Here is a 23,364-nt window from a genome sequence, read left to right as displayed (position 1 = left end):
AAGTTTAATATGAACCTTGCTGCTAAACTCTCTACATAGTACCCCTGCAACTTAGGTCCCTGATAGTAGCCTAGTACATCAAAGTGGCAATGTGCCTTGTTTGGAGTGAAAATGTAATAAAACAAAAAGAACAAAAAAAACAAACAGGAAAACCATGCAAAAAAAAAAAATTAAATAAAAATAAAATAAAATAAATAAATAAATTGATTTGACTTAAGGAGTCGGATAAAAAATTCCGTATCCGACTTCTAGTACTTTTGGAAATCCGTCTCCGATTCCAAGTAAAACCTCTGACTCCTCCCAACTCCGACTCTGCAACCCTGCTGCTAACAAATGTTCTTGATTATGTAAAAAAAATAAAATAAAATAAAAATAAATAAATAGATAAAATAAAACTAGGATGATAGTAAAAAAAAAAAGTAGAGTAGTGAGGTTTAGGAAGATTTAAATAATCACGACCCCCCCCCTTATTTTTAAATGGACAATTTTGTATTTGTCCTCATTCTAAAACAGGATTAATTTTGAAAGAAAAATTTTTTTTTTTAATCCAATTCCGTATTTTATGAAATATCCTTTGTCAATTTTTGCAATATTATGGGGTAAACTTCAGTAATATTTTGTAATGTTAGCTCTTAATCTGTTCCAATTTTTGATAATAGACATGATCTTATTTTAGTATTTTTTGAAATTGTGAGTACTTTTATAAGATATTTGGAACTTTTCACACATTATCTAGTCTTTTCAGGCTGATATATTCTGGCAGTAAGAAGCGTTTTGTCAAAAACAAAGATTGACTAGAAAACAAAGTTCAAATGAAAAAATAAAGATTGAAAAGAAAGACAAAGACATCTCAATCTTTCTTAGATTTAGACTCACTTAATTTTAAATAAATTTAGATTATAAAAAATAATATATCTGCACATTTACTCTTTAGCAGATGAATTCAAATTATACAACTTTTGTCCATTAATCCTTTTATTCAATTTGATAATACTCCTGATGTGTTTTAAAGTTTTCAAAAGAATAAAAATTATTTACACACTACACACTTTCAAATATCAACTTCGGGTCATCATCATTATCATCATATTTAGTTTAAAATGTTTTAGAAATTAACCTCCAAAATAACGATCTTGAGTTAGGTCTTTATTAACCCCATCCTTCCTTTCAAATCAATACTTACCATTTTTCCCCATGTTTTCTATTACATTTTTCCATCATCTCACCTATTCTATGTATAACCCAAGCACTCACATGCATTCTTTCCATGTAATTGAACCAAGTAAATCTATTCTGCACACATCTCCCTATACTATTGAGATGTAATCTTCCTCTGAGGACATTAGATCCTTAAGACTTTACACATACATCATATGATTTCTCTACATGCAATATATGTCCTCAACTTTCACTGGCTACATTTTACTTCCATACATCATAACAGTAACAAAACTCTGCTTGTTAGGAATGACAGAATTTCTCTAAACTTACTGTCTCCACTCCTAAATTTTGCCATCACAAGCACCTTCCAGTTCTCAAAGACGTAACAAAACTTTTGGGCAATCTCAATATCCTCACCATTCACAGATATTTTTTTCTCACATTTGAGTTTTCATTATTTTACACTTTTTTTACATACAAACTGATTATCATCTTTCAACCTAACAAAAATTTCACTGCAGGCTAATAATACAAATATAAGCAAAGACAAAAACAAATTGAACATTTTTTTATTTTCTTCCATGATTCATAACATTATTAATTGTAAAGAAAGCTCATATATCACAGTGTTCAAATAGAAGTAAATTTAAAAAGAGCCTTTTTGATAAATTTCACAGCCTTTTTTATCACGATGATTTTAAAATATCACTGACCTGTAGAAAAAGGAACAACACAATGAAGTAAAGTAAAACAAAAATAACTAATATTGAAAAATGGAATAAAAAAATATAGAAAAAGGAATAAGAATATCACAATCACAAAGAAAAAGAAAATTGAATTGTTAAAATACCATCGTTATAAATTGCTTGAGGCCTTATGCTCTACAGCAAAATAATGACTTAAGATAAATTGAAAGAGAAAAAAAATATTAAAAAAAGCAAAATTCCATTAAAAAGTGGAGAAATCATATCACTGCTAAATAAAGGAAAGCATAGACTAGATTAACTGGAACGTTTTCTTTCACCCTGAACCTTTGTATTCTAATAAAATAGTAAGAAATATTGTCATAATAATAATAAAAAAAAAAAAAAAAAAAAAAAAAAAAAAAAAAAAAAAACCTTATTTGTTTTTAGAGTCATTAGAACAATTCACTAAAATTAAGCAACACTGAGTTAAGTTAGTTAATAGATGGGCAAATGCTTCGAAATACATGTTAAACAGATATTCAATTCAGATATATAAATATTAGACTAGTAAAGGAGGGGAAGTAGATTAGTCTATTGTATTAGAGAGGATGGTAAAATAATGCGGATGTAAATATATGAGAAGTGATGTCACCAGTAAAAAAGGACTATAAAAAATTCAAATCTTGCGTGAGATGAGATAACATTCAAGATCTTGTGAGAGACATGGAGAATGACGAGAAAATAAATGTTGTACCTAGGCCATCCCATAAACCTTCAAAGTACCTTGATAATGAGCTTTACTATTATTTCTATTAACTTGGCCAAAGTTTTGGTCAGGTTTTAGCTACACTGGGTTTTATGATATTAATTGCTCCTATAGTAAAAGTAATCCACTGGTGAGCGGCAAACACAAGCATACGAGTGATCTACATAAAAGTTATTAGATACATAGTTTTCATCTTCATCTTCGTTTTCTGAGATTTCTTCATCACTACTTCCTTCCGAAATGTCTGCCATTAAGTATGTGTCATCCTCAACTTCGTCATTCTGTGTTACAATTTCAATTTCATGTACCATCAATTCATCCACTTCAAAGACATCATTTTCATGGTTGCTGTTATGTTGCTCGAGGGAAACTTCAGAATTCATCGGTTCATCGGATACAAAACTAACATCTTCTTCAACTGAGCTATCACCAGTGTCCATTAAGTCATCATTCCTCGCCTGTTCATTGATGCTAATGATAGCACATCTATCACTGCTAACCACCTCCTCCTCTTCATTGACAATAGCAATTCTATTACCATTGCTTTCAAAAAGGCTAAATATTTGTGAATTATTCAACAAAATTAACCTATCTGTTTCAATACCTAGATTAAAAAAAAAAAAAAAAGAAAAATGATTTTTTTTTAAAGAAACAGAAAAAATTTTTTCATTCCTGAAAATTAAAAGTTATATCCATTGTTTTTGGATTTATTACCATTTGTTACTACTTACCTGCATTTATTTACCATGTGTTAGAATTTAAAATTATCAGTGATATTTCTTTTTTCTCTGTATTTGTAATCATACTATGATATCATTGTACCGGTGTCTGTTCTTTAAAAGATTATATATATATATATATATATATATATATATATTATATATATAGTCATGTCATATGTTACTGGTACCATGTAACCCAGTACTACCTGCCTCATGGTCGGGTCACCGGCGACTAAACTGGTTCCCCCACCAGACTTGTTTGGTGAGGAGGGTGGTTAGTCTCCCTGAAGGATTAAAAACAAGACCTTCCAAAGGGCGAATGAACCCTTTTTTGGAATCAACGGCCAACTAGCACTGTGTATATTTGTGTTTATATATATGTGTGTGTGTGTTGGGGTGGAGAGTGATCCCATAAGCCACGGTGAAGACAACCTTCCTAGGAGAAGCAAAACTCTGATTTAAAAAACTATAAAGCGAGAGACCAGTACCCGCATTAAGCTGGTCTGCAGTTTAACTTGTTGCTGGCTATCCTGCTTTTGCTTGTTGCTGGATCTCAACATTTTGAACCGAGAGAGAGAGACTTAGCTTTCGTACAAAGCTAAAACTCTTTAAGATCATCTTTGTATAGATACCCCCTCAGGTATTTGGGATCATGAACATTGTGTCTGAGAGAGTGGCACTCGTCTGACAAGACGTTGCACTCATCATCATATATATATATATATATATATATATATATATATATATATATATATATATATATTTAAAATAAAGGAAAAAATAAAATCTGAATAGTATTTTCAAGGAATGATTAGAACCATGACCACTTTGATGAGGGGCCAGTATTCTAATCCACTATCCCACATGGACTGATCATTTATAAAATTTAAGTTACTTAAATAAAATCTACCATTCAGATAAATGTTATATATCCATCTAATAAACTCTTAAGCAAACATTGTTAAAAGAAACAAATAATTCATAATTTTTTTAAATTCTTGATATAAAGTATACAGGAAATATAAGATAAGAATTGATAATTGTCTATGCCCAAGTTTTTGACATATAAGTCATCCTCAATATATAGAGGACTAGCAGGTCACCCAGCATTGCCTGGTCATAAAATTCACTTAAATATATTTTAATTTATGCTGATTTTGTATTTTTTTTTATTATTATTATTATAAATTTTGTTTTTGTGTTTTTTACTAACTCGCACTTTAATTTAACAAAACGTTTTTTCAGAAACTTGGAAAAGTTGGCATAATTAAAAATCACCTCCATCATTCTCCATCATCTTTTGGTGAAAATTTTAAGATACATTCATTTTAAATTTATAGTTGGGATCAAATACATATTCAGTACTCTAATTATACAGGCAGCTAGAAGGAACACGATCTGCATGATGACACCATTTTTAAGCTCATTTAAATGCCATGTATTAAAAAACAAACAAAATAATCAAAAATATTTAGAGAAGTGTTAGAAGACTATCACAATGCAAAGAATGGAAAGTTGTCAGTGCTGAGGAAAGAAAACAAAAACAAGTGATATTATATAAATCTTTCTCTTATATATATATATATATATATTATATATATATGCTTCTGACTCTGCAGAGGTTATGGATTTAGTGGGACTCTTCTTACTTAAAGAACTTAAATATCATTTTAAACATATCCAAGGGGGCCTTTATAGAGACGATGCCCTATTCACTATACCAGCCAGGCCAAGAGAGTACAACAAAACAATTAAAAAATTACATAACTTTTTAACAACTTTGGTCTTTCTATAATTATCGAACCAAACAAAAAACTTCAAATTTTCTAGACATTACACTTAATCAACACCGAGACTTATAGCCCCTATCATAAACCCAACCCATATGTTAAATGTGATATTCGTTTTCAGCACACCCAGAACCCCTTTCACCTAACAATTTAATAAATAAATAAACTTGGGATGAGAAATTGATACTCTCACCAGAAGATATATACTGATAAAATTCAACATGTCAAGAATTTTTTTTAGAACATCGATTTTTAAAGTTTTTCATTGAAAAGTACCCATAAACAACATAAATTGCCCTTTTGTAGATTTAGAATCATAGAGAAAAAATTGTTCACCATTGAGATCACATATGTTTTATGTTATAATTTAATTAACTCTCAACACCTTTCAAAATTCTTTATTATTATGACTTTTTTCCATAACAAAATCTGTGTTGCATTAAAAAAAAACAAAAACAAAAAAAAACAAAAAACAAATGAAGAAAATTCAGTTTCAGCAACATAAATATTTGATCTACAGACTTGAAATTTGATATATTGGGTATTCAGACATGTGGAAAACGTTTTAATCTGTTTTCATCCAGAAAAAAAGGGGCTGCTAATGAGATCAAAATTGAAAAATTGCTACTTGAGAGTCAACAGATTTTTATCTGTTTGTCAAGTGTTTCACAAATGCACATGCATGAATTGTTCACATGACAGCTTTCTTATGTTAAAAATAAGTAGGTTTGAAAACATTTTTTAAAGATTGCAGCAAGCTGGCCTAATCATTATTGTACTTGGCTCACTGTATTTAGGTTTTGGTTTCAATCTCAGCTCAAGTATTTTTTTTTTACTAAAAATAAGTGAATTGTTTATTGCTATGTTCAATACCGGGCAATGCTAGGTATGTCTGCTAGTATCTATATAAAAGTCAACGTGTGTGTGTGTGTGTGTGTGTGTGTGTGTGTGTGTGTGTGTGTGTGTGTGTGTGTGTGTGTGTGTGTGTGTGTGTGTGTGTGAAAAGTCTCTTCCAAACTACACTCTGAATACTTGGTCTATAGAGTTAAAATTTAATATATAGGCTATTTGAACCTGTAGCACATTTTCAATTAAGTTTTTAGCCAGTTGAATAGCTGCTAAGGGGTCAAAATTGAAAAAAGACATTGGTCTGATGTAAGTCAACTATAACAATTTTTTTTCTGCACATAAGCTAATTAAAAGTAATAGATTAAACAATGTATTTTTGTTGCAGTTTTTTCGATGTATATATTTAGATCATACTAGCAAATAAGGTTGAAGAGCTATGTTTAAGTTTTGATTCTAGCTGATGACACACAAATCATTTTTTTTACTTTTTAAATCACTACTATATATTAGGTACAATATAATGATTGATAGAGAATTGGTTCTATAATAATAAACACAAAATCTACATGAATTAAAATATAATATATAAGTGTATTTACAACCAGGCAAAGCTGAGCAGCTTGCTAGTCAATACTAAATCTTACTTCAAAAGTTAAATTTCTATGATACACAGTGTGTCACAGTATTCCATGATATATTTTGAAGCAAGTCCTCTTTGTCAAATAGTGGTTTTAAATCTTTCAGAATCGTGTGGATTGAGAATTCTAAATTAAAGAGTTGCAAAGAATATCTCAGCAGTAAACAGAATAAAGTTATTTATTCAAAAGTGACTGTGATTTTGCATGTTAGGTGGTTTTTATTTTATTTTTTATAGACAATATTACCTGTTTATTTGCTTTTTTCTGTTATGCTAGTGATAGTCTTCAAACACTTTGCTAAATACATAACTCACACAATGCTTTAAGCAAACTACATTTCATTATTAGAAAATATTTTGTAAATCAACTTGAATAAAACCTTATTAGAAAACACGAATCAACGTTAGTCGACCAAGCCAATCAGAAATACAAAATTTTCCCAAGAAATGGTTTTGAAATTTTCTAAAAAGCAAAATCTTATTGTGAGACCAAATAATATAGAAAATATGATTTGTTTACATTTATGAAGGTGCTTGAAGGATGTCAGATAAGGTGTTCTGTCAGTTGGCAGCATAATTGGAGTGTTAAATGCATATTTGATTCTTTGATTGTAATAAACACACAAACACAAAACAATGAAGCAATTACAAAAAACTGTTAAAAATGGACGATCAAGCTGAACATCAAACACCAGAACACATAGATACAACACATAGATACAACACATAGATACAGCACATAGATACAGCACATAGATACAGCACATAGATACAACACATAGATACAGCACATAGATACAACACATAGATACAGCACATAGATACAGCACATAGATACAGCACATAGATACAACACATAGATACAACACATAGATACAACACATAGATACAACACATAGATACAACACATAGATACAACACATAGATAAAACATGCACAAAACAATTTAAATTTTTTATTTCTTATATCTTCAATTGTGGCATCCGCCTCTGCATGTATGATTTGGCATTTAAAACAAAAGGGCTAATTTGATTGGACAGAGGTTTCATTACCATATTGAAATTCTAAAACACACCTTAGACCTGCATCCCACAAGTCTAGACATGGTGATCATTGGGTCATTTGGTGGCGCCTGGGACATGAACATTGCGTAATCACTTGGGCTTGTTTCCAGTAGTTAAGGATTTGGTTTTATAATTTTTTTCAAATGGACTTCTTGTCAAATTCACATTTATCAGAACTATTAAAAGAAAGACCAATTTTACACAATTTAATATCAAATTTGTCTGTATTAATAGTTAAAAAAAAAAAAAAAAAAGTGTCCTTGAGTACCACCATCATAATTGCTGTAAGATGTTCAATCCAAAATAATAGTAGGGTATATGTTTTTGGGAATTTCTTTTCTGTTAATGTATTCCGACTTGTGGCAACACCCATCATCTGCCACCATTTTATCGTTTCTTCACACACATTGATAATATTACTTCCCATGTCGGTTTAGTTTACATTTAGCACTGATCTGACCTTATGTTTTGTTGCTGGTTTGCCATCAACAACAATATTCAACTCTTGATGTCATTCTTTGATGCTATTATGATGCCTTCCTCAATTGACAAACTCAATCCTCGCCTCTTTCGGCATAGTACTTTTGTAGATGCCCTATTAAGAATTGGTGACCAGTTTGCCCAGCACCATTCCATTGTCCATTTTTCACCATCAAATAAAGCACAAAAGTTCTTCAACTTTTAAACAAACTGGTCTGGCAGTACACATCTCAAATTGCACCTTATCTACTGACAAGTTCAGTGATAACGGCCACCTGCATTTACTTTATGTAAATTCCCTCTATGAATGTTCCTCAACACTAACTTTTCACCAACCTACAATTGTATACATGAATACTTTTGCTTTCCTTTCTTCTCCCACAACCTCTACAAACTGTAATGTTTAATGTTGCACCCTTGCTGCTCCAACGGAGTAGCCAACTTTCTGGCCCATTTATTTGCTGTAGACAAAATCTAATCACATCTATACCAAGTCTCTCTGCCCATCAAAGAATCAAATCATATCATTAGACCAACACAATTATTCACTTTCTATGAAAATACCAAAATAGCTTGTTGAGATTTTAAGAATTTTTTTTTTTTTTTAAATATCTCTTCAGTTTCTTTTCTTCTGCCTCTTTCTTTCTTTCTCCTCTGTCCTTCCACTATGTTCCTACTAAATATACTAACACCAATTTAGTGAAAGGAGGTTGCCACTTCCTCTCTAATTTCCTGAATTGTTTCTTCATGTAAGCATACAGCATAATACATTTTACATTTTTACACCACAAAACACAATGAACAAAAGACAAGACACAAGTCTACACAAATAAAAGCAACTAAATACACTAAAATTCCAATCTCAATGTTAAGAAATAAACATATCTGATAAGTTATTAGGTTAGTGGTTCAAGAGAAATGAATAAATAGTAAAGGTTATTTGGTTCAACCTGAAGTATAAAAGTATAATTTTCAAAAATCAACACATAGAAATTGGAATAAAGATTGAAATTGGAAAGCATACAAAGAAGAATGACAAAACTAAGAGTGAAACGTTAGAGCTATTAAGAAATATTACAAACCATTAGGATTAACTATTTTAATATGGAAAAAGATGAGGTGATTTAATGGAAACTGTCACTATAATGGCATCTCCAACTATGGTAGACATTTACTAGTTTGTAACTCAATCTGAAAGGCAGATTTAAAAAAAACCTGCAATAAAATTTTCTAATAATCGAGTAATATAGTTTGGAAACAAGTTGCAAAATCAGATTAAAAACAATAGCAGAGAAAATTTTTAAATAGAATTGGAATTGGATAAATTTAGAAATTAAAAAAAAAAAGAAGTGATTTAAGATGGCACTGTGAGCACCGAGCAATATCTAATGAGCTCCCAAAATCCAAATCTCAAAATCAACATGACGAAATAAGAGCCAGCAGAACCTTTGTCACAAAAATGGCCAAAGATTTGGGACAAGACTTTATTACAAGCTAGCGGGGGTACCCGGCGTTGCCCGAGTGTTTGTTTCCGGGACGGGGGCGGGGAGGGAGTTTTAAAAAATGTTATGGTAGGTAATTAGGAAGGATCAAACCCGGAGTCATGAGTAAAAGTAGGAAAATAAAGTGTGAAAAAAAAAAAAAAAAAAAAAAAACACAACAACATCTGCAACATTAACAGTTCGGCCACCAAGAAAAGTCCATTCCAGTTGTTTAGGAAAAAAAAAAAACAAAAAAAAAAACGACTATGGTAGGTCAGCGCGAACGTGAAAATATAATGTGAATTGTCCAACACGCTAACCACTACGCCACAGAGCACTGCAGCTTAGTTTAGTGATTTTAAATAACTTCACATGAAAGAACTACGAAGCCAAACCGGTGTTCTCTTCTCAACTGTTCCTTGTGAACGATCCCCAAACGGTGTTAAGTGGTGGCAGGGGGAGGAGGAATTTATTAGAGAGAAAATATTTTACCACTTCCATTGATCTTAACCGATTTTGGCCGTGACTTCTCAGCAGAAAAAGTATAGAAATCTAAGATTATCGAGGAATTTGAGAAATAATAAGCCTATAACACACCTCAGATATTGTTCTGCCGTTTGTGCATATTATATTTGCATGAAATATCTTGATTTTTAATCCTATTAATGTCAAAATCAGACGGGAAAAAATGAGTTCATTTTATTTATATTACAAATGAGACAAAATCAGATAACAAGCCTGCTACAGAAATAGCCCAAAAGAGTTGCCAAAATACACCAAGAACTTTCATTTAAAAAAAACTGGAAGAATGGGCAAACCAACATCATGCCAAGTATTTTCTGGGTGAATTCGTGCAGGACTATAGGCTAAAACAGGCTAAAAAGAGGATAGCTCCACTCTGATCAGGAGAGAATTATGATGTCTGCTCAAGATCAAGGATTGATAATAAAAAAGATGAGTGGTCTCAGCAATGACAGCAAGTGCAGGTTCTGTAGTAGAGAGAGAGAGTGTGAGCCACCTGACATTTAGCTGTAAGGTTCTTCTGGGGGATGCCTACTATATGATGCAACACTATGGAGTGTGTAACTATCTCTACTTAGCCATCTGTAAAAAGTTAAATATTAAATGCAGCAGCAAGTCCTGGGGGCATATACCAGAATGAACAGTTGGAAATAAGTTATATACCATCAACTATGGCTATGCAATTTCTACAGCTATGTACTTTGAAAATGGAGCTATTAAACCTGCCATAGTGATATGAGATAAAGAGAAAGAATCCATCTTAGTAGAAGGTAGCGTTTTCAATGATGCTGAGTTGAATAGAGCTGAGAAGGAAAGACAAAACACCAAGGTTTTATTTCATGACATGAAAAGAAACTGAAATCTTAGGAAAATCTATCATTCCAGTAATTATAGGAGCAACTGAATTCATGAAAAAGAATTTCAAAAACTACCTGGCAAATCTACCCAGTGAACCAAGTGCAAGAGACATTCAAACAATTGCACTTAAAGGGACAATCAGAATCTGAAAAAGATCTCTCAGTTGGAATATATAAGATAGCAGGTGAATATTTGGCATCCATTAGGATGCCCCATCCCCAACTTGAACAAACCAATAAAAAAAAATTAAATTAAATAGATAAAATGAAATTATTAACAGAATTTGATCAGTAAATTAATTTTAATTAGTAAATGAATGCTTAATATTTTTAAGGATTAAAAAGGAGAATATAGTTGAAAAGTTTGATAGTCAAAAAGGCCCAACAAATAAAAAATATGTACGTGTTTACAATTACTATAAACAATATTAAATAATGACACCATTTTTTTAATATATAAATTCTTATACAGAGCAATGTTAAAAAGTTAATGAAATTGAAAAAAAAAATAAGTCAGCATTTATAAGCAGAGTACAATGCAAAAAGGTTTCATAAGCATAGAATCAAGTGAACAAAAGTTTAATGGGTGCAAAATGTGCTTAAAAAGATATAAACATAACAGAAAAAAACAGTGGGAAAATTTACAGTTTAATGGTTGATAGGTACTTAGAATTAAATAAAAGAAAGAGTAAAAAAGCAAAAATTTATAGTTTAACATGTAAACAAATGTGGTGCAAAAACAATATCGTTTTCTCATATTACTTTTATATATGATTTCTGAATTAATTCAATGATATATATAGCCATGTTATATATCATTTTGAAGCATGTTTTTGCTCTATCAAATTGTGTTATTCATTACCATTCTCAATCTCTTCATTCATTTTTTGTAGGAGTTTCGACAGCATGGACATAATTCAAATCTGCACGATTTTCTTGTTCGAGTTCAAACTAGGTTGAAAAGCTGGCGAGACAGCTCCTGATATCAATGATGCATTTGGCCCAGGAACCATTAACGAATGTGTGGCAGAATGATGGTTCAAGGAATTTCATAATGGTGATGAGAACCTCAAAGATGAAGACCTTTGTGGCCAGCTAACTGCGGTTGATAATGAACATTTGAAAGCCTTAATTGAAGCCGATTCTCGCAAAACCAGTCGTTCACCATTTAAAGCAAATAGGAAAGTCAAAAAAGTTAGATAAATGGGTGCCACATGAATTGAATGAAATTGTCGTTTTGAGGTGTCCTATGCTCCTTCTGTACAACAAAAATGACCACTTTCGAGTGGAGGGGGACGTGTGATGAGAAGTGGATTTTCTATGACAACCGGTGATGTTCAGCACTGGTTGGATGCCGGAGAAGCTCCACAACATTTCCTGAAGCCAAAATTGCACCAAAAAAAGGTCATGGTGACTGTTTGGTGGTCTGTGGCAGGTCACATCTATCACAGCTTCTTGAATCCGGGTGAAATGATTACGGAAGAAAAGCACTGCCAACAAATTGACGAAATGCACCAAAAGCTTCAACGTAGGTGTCTGAAATGTGTCAATATGAACGAACCAATTCTCCTCCATAACAACACTCGCCCACATGTTGCTCATCTAACCCTGCAGAAGCTAAAAGAATTGGGCTATGAGACCCTGTCTCATTCGCCATATTCACTGGACTTCTCACCACCAATTATCACTTTTTCAAGCATCTCAACAACTTCCTGTGCGAAAATATTTCAAAAGCCGAGATGATGCCATATCGGCCTTCAATGACTTTATTGCTTCCAGAACTCCGGATTTCTATGCTAATGGAATAAATAAACTTTTTTCTCATTGGCAAAAATGTGTCAACTCTAATGGTTCTTATTTTGATTAAGAAAAGTTTATTATGAAAGGAGTTATTTTTTTTTTAATTTGAACATCAAAAAACATTATTTTTTCACCAACCTAATAACATGCATTCAATTGTGAGTATCAATCATCATAAAACAGTGCAAAAATGAAGACGCATGGAAACTCAAACATTTTTATAATAGACAAAGAAAGAAGAAAAATCTGCCATATGTAACAAATTAACCCATTCTAGACACATTGTACAAAATATATTTATAAATTAATGATACTAACAAATGATTATATTAACGAATAACTTAAAGAGTTTATTTAAATTAAGAACTGCCTCTTGTATAATTTGTTTCAAGTTTAAAAACTATTTATTTATAAATAATATAAATTACTATTTCTTAGGCTGAGTTATTTTAGAATTTCAGGACTTGGTGAGGAGAATACTAGGTGTTAGGTAGATTATTTGAAAAAAATGAAAGTTCAGTCTGGAAAGGGTTAATTTGTCATTAAAGCCATTTAAGTGGATTATTTCTAACATGATTTTTGTTAGAAATAATTTGAAATAAAATTTCAAGCACCAGCAACCATCATTTAAATGCAATAAAACAACATGGATGCGAGAATAAGTTTAATCTCACCAATTGGAAATGTTTTCTGAAAACAGATATACAAAAAAAAACATCCTTTATCATGGTGATTGATTGACATGATGATAATAAAGATGCCAAAAACCTACAAATTTTTATTATGCAGATGAAAAGATAAGTTTATATGATATGGATTCATGAGAAAATTAATGCTTTAATAGCACAAATAAACCATAATACTTGATTATTTGGTTCTAAACATTAATTCAAGCATTTTAATGTTTCAAAATTATTTTCAAATTTAAAAGTGTGATGTCAGTCATTTTTTAATCTATAATACAGGGCGAGTCACAAAAAACTGAATTAAAAAAAAAATGTGAATCATCAAATGGTTAGTGATGAGATGTACACCCCAATGTTCCACAACTCTGAAAACAAGCAATTGGAGGAGATGTATAGACCAGAGAACAAGATGAAACAAAGCGCTGTACACCTAAAGAGTCAATACTCTGAACTTGTTTGAATCAACAATCAACAAGAATTCTTTAACAGGATAGATATGTCAAGACCACATGTCGAATTAATTCAGTCATATTTAGCAGAAGCTTTAAGGAACTCAAAGCTACTGCTATTAAATCCTAAGATGGGATCTGTATAAATATTTCCATTTGGAAAAAATATTTAGACCTAATTTTGCATTCAACTTGCTGCAATAATTAAATTGTGATTTTTCAAGGTTCAAACTTTCTTTTTAAGTCTAGAAGAACCTTGATATTTCTCTTTTGGATGATACCCACTTACCAAAAATTTATTAAAGTTTTCAGCTTTCTTTAATAAGAGAAATCTCTAAACTACAGAAGTTTCAACTTGCCACAGTTGAAGGAATAACTACCAGTGACCCCTTACAGATCTAAAAGCTTGCTTAAACTTGCAAATGTTTTTGTAAATACAGAATTTGAACTATTCAACTATCAAGGCAAGTATTTTGGTTTGTGAATTTTCAAGCTTTCAACATTTTTTTAGATGTATGAAATAATCTCCACAAAATAAATTACATTCAAAACGTTCAGATTTCAATGTAATGCATTTTACCATTTGGAGTTTATTGAGATTTTAATTTCAATTGCAAAGGAGAAAGGTCAGATATAAAATTCTTTAAAAATCTATTGGTGGAAACATGAAAGCGTATCCTGTTTAGCGTAATCTAAAAACCAACTCAACTTGGTTGGACCATCTACATTGTTGTGTAGTTGTTCACGAAAAGCACACATTGAACATTTCATCTGCCAGAATTTTCTTTTGTTTTAATACTTGTATTGCGTGATTTATTAATTGTGCTAAATTTCATGTTATTTTCTGAAGTACCTGTGAATTAAATTGGCTGACTCATGTTTTCCATATAATCACACTTGAAAAGTACTTTTAAATCAGTAAAACATTTATTCAATAGAAATTTCTTCAAATTTAAAAAAGGCAAAAGTCAAGCATTAAGGTTCATTTGTGCTACTAGACTAAATAAAAAAAAAAACATTCATTTTTTTATGCATTTCTGTAATGTCAAAAAATAATCAACAAATTATAATAAACTTACTTTGAGAAAATGCAGTATCAATGTCAATTTCTTCAAGGTTAGGAAGGATTTCCTCATTATTGATAACATTACTCATCTAAACAAGAAAAAAAATACATTTGGAAAATTTGCATATAAATAAAGTATTGTATACGACATATCACATAAATTGATCAAATAGTTTTATTTTTAAATGAGAAAATCATATTTTATTTCTAAATGATGACAAGCAAACTTGTTTTTTAAGTGAAATTATCGTGCTTTGTTAGATATAAATCTAGTTTCAAAACAAAATACACAAAAATATTAAAAACTTTATGATGTATGTACCCATCACAATACAAAGATGTCATATTCCAAAAATCACATAAATTGATTACGTATATTTTAACTAAGAAAATCAAATTTTATGACTAAGCGAAATGTTTTGATCAGCCATTTTTAATAAATAGGGGGGAGACAACTCGAACTATAGAGATCAAAATTAACTGTGTAATTTATTATTAAAATTGCTAAAGACTGTAAAAAAAATATTTTCTTTATAAAAAAAACTACTTGATAAAAATACTGTTGCAGTCAGAAATCACTGCTCCTTTGTTATTGTTAACAGCATATGCTGGTCAACAGAGAAAAACATGAAACCTGACACTGCTGGAAATATGCCACGACCACGTGTGCTAAAAATAACAATGCTTGTTTTCAAACAACAAAGAGAAAACACAAAAACTTCATTTTTAACAAACTAAACAAAAACAAATTATCATTTCAAGCCTTGATTAAAATAAATGCAGTTAATAAACACCAAAGACACTTAACTGTAAGTCATATGGAATAAAATTAATTATAGTCAGTCATTGTTTAGCAACACCATTAGTGGCCATGGAGCTAGTAAGACCAACGGCTCTTCATAAAATTAACTGCTATCACAGCAAATCTTCAGTTTAGCTCGGGAGATAAGAGCGCTCTCATATGGACTTGGTGAGAGTCAAGTTGACATTTCAAGTCGCTGTGAGGACCAGGAGGGCAGAATACAATACACACTCCATTCTACTGCTGCCTGCGTCCTGGAACTCCCTCTTACAGCTTGCCACACCAGTTTCTGCAGCTTCCAGCAACTCAAGCTTACTCCTGCAGCACCTCCAGCTCACTCTTGCTTCCAGTGACTCTAGCTTACTTTGCAGCAACTCCTGCAACTCCGGTGCATTCAGCCACCAGCTCCTGGGGTCCACTGAAGTCCAGCTACTCATTCCAGTGCCCACTAACATTTAGCTACATGCCCCAGTGCTCACTGATATCCAGCTCCATTCTCCAGCACTCACTGATGTCCAACTACCTTTTCAAGTACCCCCTGAAGTCCAACTACTTTTTTAAATGATTACTGACGTTTAGTTACCTGCTCCAGAGCCCACCGATGTCCAGTTATCTTTTTCAGTGCCCACTAACTACTAGCTATCTTTTCCAGAGCCTACCGACATTCAGCTATCTATTCTAGAGCCCACCGACATCCAGCTAGCTGTTCCTGAGTCCACTAATGTCCAACTATTTTTTCTAGTGCCTGCTGATGTCTAACCATGTTTCAGGGCCCACCTATATCTAGCTACCTGTTATAGATTCCACTGACATCCAGTTACTTGCTCCAAACTCACTAATGTCCGATTATTCTTTCCAGTATCTGCTGACATCTAGCCATCTGTTTCAGGGGCCCACCAACATCCAGCTACCCATTCTAGAGCCCACTGACGTCCAGTTACCTTTTACCAGTGACTGATCCTGTCTCAATCGGACTGATCCTGATTACGATCTTCATTTCCTACAAATTTACCACTTACATTTTACATTTCTTTAAAAAAATTTAGTTTTAACAATAAATTAAAAAACTGTTAGTGTTTTGTTGTAAAACAAGAAGTGTTAAAACTAAATTAATTTTGGTAAATGTTTATTTTAAGTGTAACACAACGTCGACCATTCCAGCTGAAAACAAATCTGGCATTTAAACCCGTTGCAAATTTACCGTTTGCATGATATTAACCACTGGACCTTGGGACTATTTTGCGCCATTTCACCAACTTCGTTAAAGTTTTTCTTACATGATGCATGCACGCACATAGTAAAGTGACTTGTCACATCGTGGAGGAATCGTTAGCAGACATTTGAAATAAAGTTTTCAAACATTGTTTTATGTTCCACAGTTTTTAATGCTTTTTAATTGACCTAAAAGATTGATTTTTCATGAGCAGTTTACAAAAACATTTTCATGTTTTTCATTCTTTTTTTGGAGGGAGGGTTCAATTATAGAACATATAGTTTTTAACAGGTGTGGCCGCTACAGCACCCCCCTCTCCATCCCTAATGTAAACAGAATTTTTGTGAAATATTAAATGGTTATTCTGCTCGGTTAATGTTGGCGTGTTACTTACAGAAAAACAGTTAATTAAAGTGCAGAAGCACCTGTTAAAAACTATACAAGTTCTATTATCATATATACTGTGATAGTCATTAAAGAAGCAAGTGGTCATGTGTTTGTGCCTTGTGTGGCTCTACGTAAAAAACAATAACAAACTTACCTTCAGGTGGGATCTGATTTTGTTTAAGCTAGGAAGCAATTATTGGAATAACAAATTTATTTTTTGGAAAAGGAAAACTTGGTAACTGAAGTTACTTCAAGCTATTTCAGCTATTATTTAATCATTTTTAGCTGACTGTTGTTAAAAGCACCATTTTCTTTCCCCGGTGAAATTTTTGCAGTCAGTTTATTTTTTTTCACTTTATTTACCGTAAGAAGACAATGGCTGAATCAAAGTTTGACTTGAAGCTGATACCCGAATTTGACGGGTCCACATCTGTTGCTGACTGGGTCAAAAGGGCTGAGTTGACGTACAACCTTTGTGAAGTAAAGAGGATACACACGGTGATTTCCTTGAGATTGGTTGGAGGTGCCTTGAGTGTATATCATTAACTTAGTGCTGCCGAGAAGATTGACTCGACAGCAATTAAAAATGCACTGTACAAAGCATTTGCCATGGATCCATGTACAGCTTATAAGAAATTCGCTTCAAGGAGACTCGTGCCATGAGAAAGTGTGAATGTTTTTTTGCAGAGCTGAACAAACTTGCAATCCTATTGGGTGGTGGAGTAATCAAACGGATATATGCATTTGTGGCTGGCCTTCCAACTTGTGTAAAGCAACTGCTGAGAGCCTCCACCAGCTTTATAGGAACACGAGCCATCATCAGAGATGAGGAGGACCTAAGGGAACCAGTTGTGACAACAACGCAGACAGCCCAGAATAGTACAGGGAAGACTCCTTGTTTGAGCCCCATGACTAATAGGAAATGTTTCCACTGCGGCTGGCGGGATCATTTTTTGAAAAGTTGCATTGACAGGGGACGCGCGCACTGTTTCCAATGCGGAGGTATTGGACACCTTGTGGTGCTACCGCTCCCCGGGAGGGTTCCTTGGTTGAGGAAGGTCTTGGGAACGCAACCAGCTCCACGGGGAATGAACGATATTCAACAATATCTAAACGATAGACACACGCTGGAAACATCAACGAAAACGGTTCGATCTGTCGTCTGCTATAACTGTCTGCCATGGGTCGCATTATGTATGGTCGTTGCAGGCATCTTCCCATTGTTGTTTCTTGTGTAGTTATTGTGTCGTTACAGGCAGCTTTCTGTCGTCGGCATTAATGGTATGCTGAAATCGAACACTTGTATGAAAACAGTGAACGAATGCATTTTTATAAAAATATGTATAATTTATTAAACAGTTAACGAGTAGGAAACATTTAGTCGACCCATCACGTATAGCAACCAAGCCTCAACTGTTTTAAAACAATGAAATTCTATTTCATTTCTCCATTGTAACATGTACGACATGAAAAGAAACTGGAATCTAAAGGTATCAATCATACCAGCAACCGCGCTAATGAAAAAGAATTTCAAAGACTATCTGGCGAATATACCAGGTGAACCAAGTGCAAGAGAAATATAAACAATAGCACTTAAAGGGGCGGTTAGAATCTTAAAAAGATCTCTAGATTAGTTGTTTTTGTTTTACTGCAATCAACCCTTTTCAGGTTATTTAATGCTAAATCCAGTTACTTTGAAGAACAATTTTTTAATAGAATATATATTTTTTTCAAGTTGGTTTCTATTTAACCCATAGTTGGGTTCCTAACAGGTACTACCACTCCGGGTCTGGGAGTAATGGTAATTAAAGGGTGGCTCCACTCCCCAAAGCCCGCAAGCTGAGGCCTCACCATCGGATATAGTTTAAGGTCATATCCAGGACTATCTCTCAGTTGGAGTAACTAAACTAGGTACGGGCAAAAATAAACGAATAAGGACAGGGGGACCTAGTTTTGAAAGTCGATTTATCATAATTTTTTGGTAGGTTTTCGGCTACTTTTTGATTGTATTTGAAAGATTAAGTACTAAACTTAATTTTTCAAAGGAAAAAAATATTTGTACACGTGAAAAAAAAAATGTTATGAAAAATGTTTTCACAACTAGCTAACCAATTTAGCTAAATTTTGAAGCTAAATTTTTTTTTTTTTTTTTTTTTTTTTTTACAAAGACATCACCACATTATCAAGGCCCAGAGGCCACTCAAGGATAAGGGTTAAAGAGTGTACAGTAGAAGTTGGTCAATATAGTAATCATTAGTAATGAAAATTTGGTAAATTTAATAACTTATATGGAACGGCTCATCAAGAACTTATTTACTTTAGACTTGAACAAAACCATATTGTAGTCAGCCGGAAAGCAGGAAAACGGAAGACAATTCCACAGGCGTGCAGTTCTAAGAAAGAAGCTTTGTTCATGGAATCTACGTTTAGGTTTAGGCACAGATAAAGAGTGGGGGAAATTATTGATAGTGTTTACAGCTAGACGAGTGTTTCTTGTGAAAGTTTGGCGAGGGGGGACCATAGATTGAAGCTCAGTTGAACACTTTCCATGAAAATAACGATACATCAGAGACAAACTCGCAACATCTCTTCTGTGAGATAGAGGTTGCAAGGAGGAGAAAAGGACATCTCCTACGAGGCTACGAAGTCTATTTTGAACTCTATCAAGGCAGGACGTCCTTTCTAGCAGCTCCTGCCCAGATGTGGCAACAGTATTCCATCCTTGGACGTACCTGGCTCTTATATAGATAGAGAATAGCATCAGCAGTGAGATATCTACTGGATCGATAGAAAGATCCCACCATTTTTCCAGCGGCCTTGGCAACAGATTTGATATACGTGTTCCATTTAAGATCAGGAGTAATGGTCAAGCCCAGAAGCTTGTCAAAACTTGAGGCCTCCTGAAGACGAGAGCCATTCATTTCAATTGATGACAAATGTGGATTAGAATGTTGATGATGTAAAGAGAGAAGCTTGGTTTTAGATGCATTAAAAGTAACCAGCCACTCCTTTCCCCATTGTACTACGTGCTCAAGATCAGAGGAGAGAGAATTGGAGAGAACATGCTCGTTTACTGTCTTAGATGTGGTACCATAAATGGTAGTGTCGTCAGCATAAATGTCTACAAATGATGTAAGGATATGATTTGGAAGATCATTAATGTAGATCAGGAAAAGAGTTGGGCCCAGGATGGATCCCTGAGGGACACCGGCATTAATACTGTGAGCTTCTGATTTTTGTCCCTCAACTACTACTCTTATAAACCTATCAGAAAGAAATGATTTAATAATTGAGAAGACTTTTCCAGCTATACCATAGCTAGCGATCTTATGAAGTAAACCTTTATGCCATACCCTATCAAAGGCTTTAGATATGTCAAGAGCAATTGCCCTAGAAAGATTGCCACCGTCGAGAGATTTGCTAATCCTATGCGATATAACTGTAAGGACATCTGCTGTAGATCTAGCAGAACGGAAACCATATTGAGTGTCACTAAGAAGGTTATTTTTGTTGAGATGGTTGATTACTTCTGTATTTAATACAGATTCTAGCAACTTACTCATGACGCACAGGAGACTTATTGGCCTGTACTGAGAGGGGGATGAGCGATCACCTGAATTCTTAAATACAGGGCATACTGATTCATTGTAAAAATCCTTTTAGAGATAAATATTAGTTTTCTGGGTCTATTTCAAAGATAATTAGTAAAATAAAATCCTAAGATACTGAATCAAATAAAAAAAATACCTTGTTTGCACAAAAAAATAGCTGAATTAGACCCAAAACCGAGGGAGTTTGTTATCTGCAAAAGCGCAAAAACTGTAGACAGTTGAAAAGCTGTCTGAGAATGACGTCATGTAATTAAAAGGAAGGAGAAATGCTGGGTTTCTTTTTTTTCTTCCTCAGACGTGAATCCGTACATTACTATTGTAAACGTTTGTATAATTTTTATCATTTTTAATTTAATTGTCTATGTTCCTGTTTTTAAATTAATTAAATTTTTTTTTAATTGTTAGGATGCTTTTTTTTTTTATAAAAAAGCAAAAATAAATTCCATTAATTTTTTTTATTACTGAAAACCATAACATTAGTAAAGGTATTTTTTGTTTAAACAAAAAATATTTCCACTAAGTTTTAAGTAAAAATAATGGGTTCAATATATTAATACTGAAAATTGTGTTGAAAATTGTGGGAACGCAGGCTTACCGCTTCAATGACATCAGTGTGCGCTTTGCTGACACAGCGTGATGATGCTGAAAAGGGTCCAAGATGGCACCTGCAGCCTTATATAACAATGCAGTTTCACAGAATCTCATGTAATCCTGTGCACATATGCAAATTTGGAGGACTGTCTTATAAAAACAGGCAACTGGAACAGATGGGGACAGACATGAAAACGAGTTTACGGAAAGTACCGACGGATGATGCTGCTGCAGTGAGCTGAGGTTTCGTGCACTCTTTTTTCTTTGCAACAACTAGCTATCTTGGCGTACCATGGACAGATTCGACCTGAAGCTGATACTAGAGTTTGACAGGTCCCTGGCTGGTACTTTGGTGGTTGAGTGGCTGAAGAAGGCCGAGCGCATTTGCCGGTTGTGCAAAATCAAGGATCCAGCTATGGTCATCTCATTGAGGCTCACTAAGGGGGCTTATGCCATGTACCAGCAGCTCGGGAATGAGCCAGCAATGGAGCAGATAAAACAAGCCTTGTATGGAGCATACGGTGCGGACCCTTTTGTTGCCTGGAGGCAATTTTCTTAACGTCAGCTTGGGTCAAGGGAGACTGTGGACGTCTACCTGGCCGACCTGAAGAAGCTTGCTGCTCCTTTCGGCAGTGCAAGCAACCAAATATTTGCATGCGCCTTTTTGTCTGGGCTCCTGGATGACGCCAGTCAGTTGTTGTGGGCGTCGTCAAAGCTCAATGAGCTTGGGTTGGAGGAGTTGTTGGCTAGAGCCTGAAACATCCTAAAGGATAATGTGGAGCAGGTCTCAGCAGTGGTTGACACACTGGAATCGCCTACAGAGAGCCTACGATGCTACAAATGTAGCGGCCCCAACCACTTCGCCAGAGACGGCAGAAGCAGTGCGAAACGCACCCCGCTTGTGAAAACTTAATTTTTTTAGATCAATTAAAAGGGGTTGATACCATGCAAACCGTAAATTTGCGACGGATTTGATTATCAGATTTGTGGCCAGTAGGTACGGGCAAAAATAGGGGGACCTAGTTTTGAAAGTTGACTTATAAATTTTTTGTTGGTTTCCGACTACTTTTTGATTGTATTTGAAAGATTAGAGACTACAGTTAATTTCCTATAAGGAAAAAAATATTTGTACACATGAAAAAAAAAAAAGTTATGAAAAATGTTTTCATGGTGAGCTAACCAATTCAGCTAAATTTTGAAGTTAAATAAATTCATTATAAACATCCTTTAAAAGATAAACATTAGTTTTCTGGGTCTATTTAAAAGATAATTAGTAAAGTAAAATCCTAAGATATTGAATTAAATTTAAAAAAAAAAAAAGAGAAAAAAAAACACCTTGTTTTTGCAAAAAAAAAACTTTATTAATCCTTAAAAAGCAAGTAATTTACCGTTCGCCAAAAAATGCAACAAACTGAAAAAATGTAAATACGATTATAAGAAGGCCTAAAATTTCAGCAATCGAAAATCCTGTTTCAAAATGAAGTCATGATAGTAAAAGGAGGTAGGGGTGTCAGATTCCCCCCCCCCCCCAAGACGTGCATCCATACGTTTCTATTCTGAACGTTTGTATCAATTTTTATCATTTTTAATTTAATTAGTTTTTATGTTCCTGTTTTTAAATAAATTTTTTTTAAATTATTGTTCGAGATTATATAAAAATTATGTTATGCCGAAAGTTTCACATTCTTGCAAGGAAAATATTAAAATTTTGCATATAAGAATCATGCGAAATCTGTAATTTAAA

General features: G+C 33.4%; 1 long non-coding RNA gene across 2 annotated transcripts in view; it reads right to left on the bottom strand.

The window, feature by feature from the left end:
• Window positions 1–1,715: 1,715 nt before the first annotated feature.
• LOC145279905 (uncharacterized) overlaps window positions 1,716–23,364 on the bottom strand; it is a 66,783-nt gene continuing 45,134 nt past the window's right edge. For both annotated transcript variants that reach the window (XR_013868483.1, XR_013868482.1), the window contains exons 3-5: window positions 15,030–15,105; window positions 13,490–13,505; window positions 1,716–1,874 (exon numbers count right to left, since the gene is read on the bottom strand). This is a non-coding gene — a long non-coding RNA (uncharacterized LOC145279905). The remainder of the gene's footprint in view (window positions 1,875–13,489; window positions 13,506–15,029; window positions 15,106–23,364) is intronic.

The sequence above is a fragment of the Euprymna scolopes genome, chromosome 7, assembly GCF_053919585.1.
Source record: "Euprymna scolopes isolate OS-2025 chromosome 7, ASM5391958v1, whole genome shotgun sequence".
NCBI lineage: Eukaryota > Metazoa > Mollusca > Cephalopoda > Sepiida > Sepiolidae > Euprymna > Euprymna scolopes.
The sequence above is the reverse complement of the archived record's forward strand: the minus strand, read 5'-3'. Positions and strand labels throughout refer to the sequence as shown.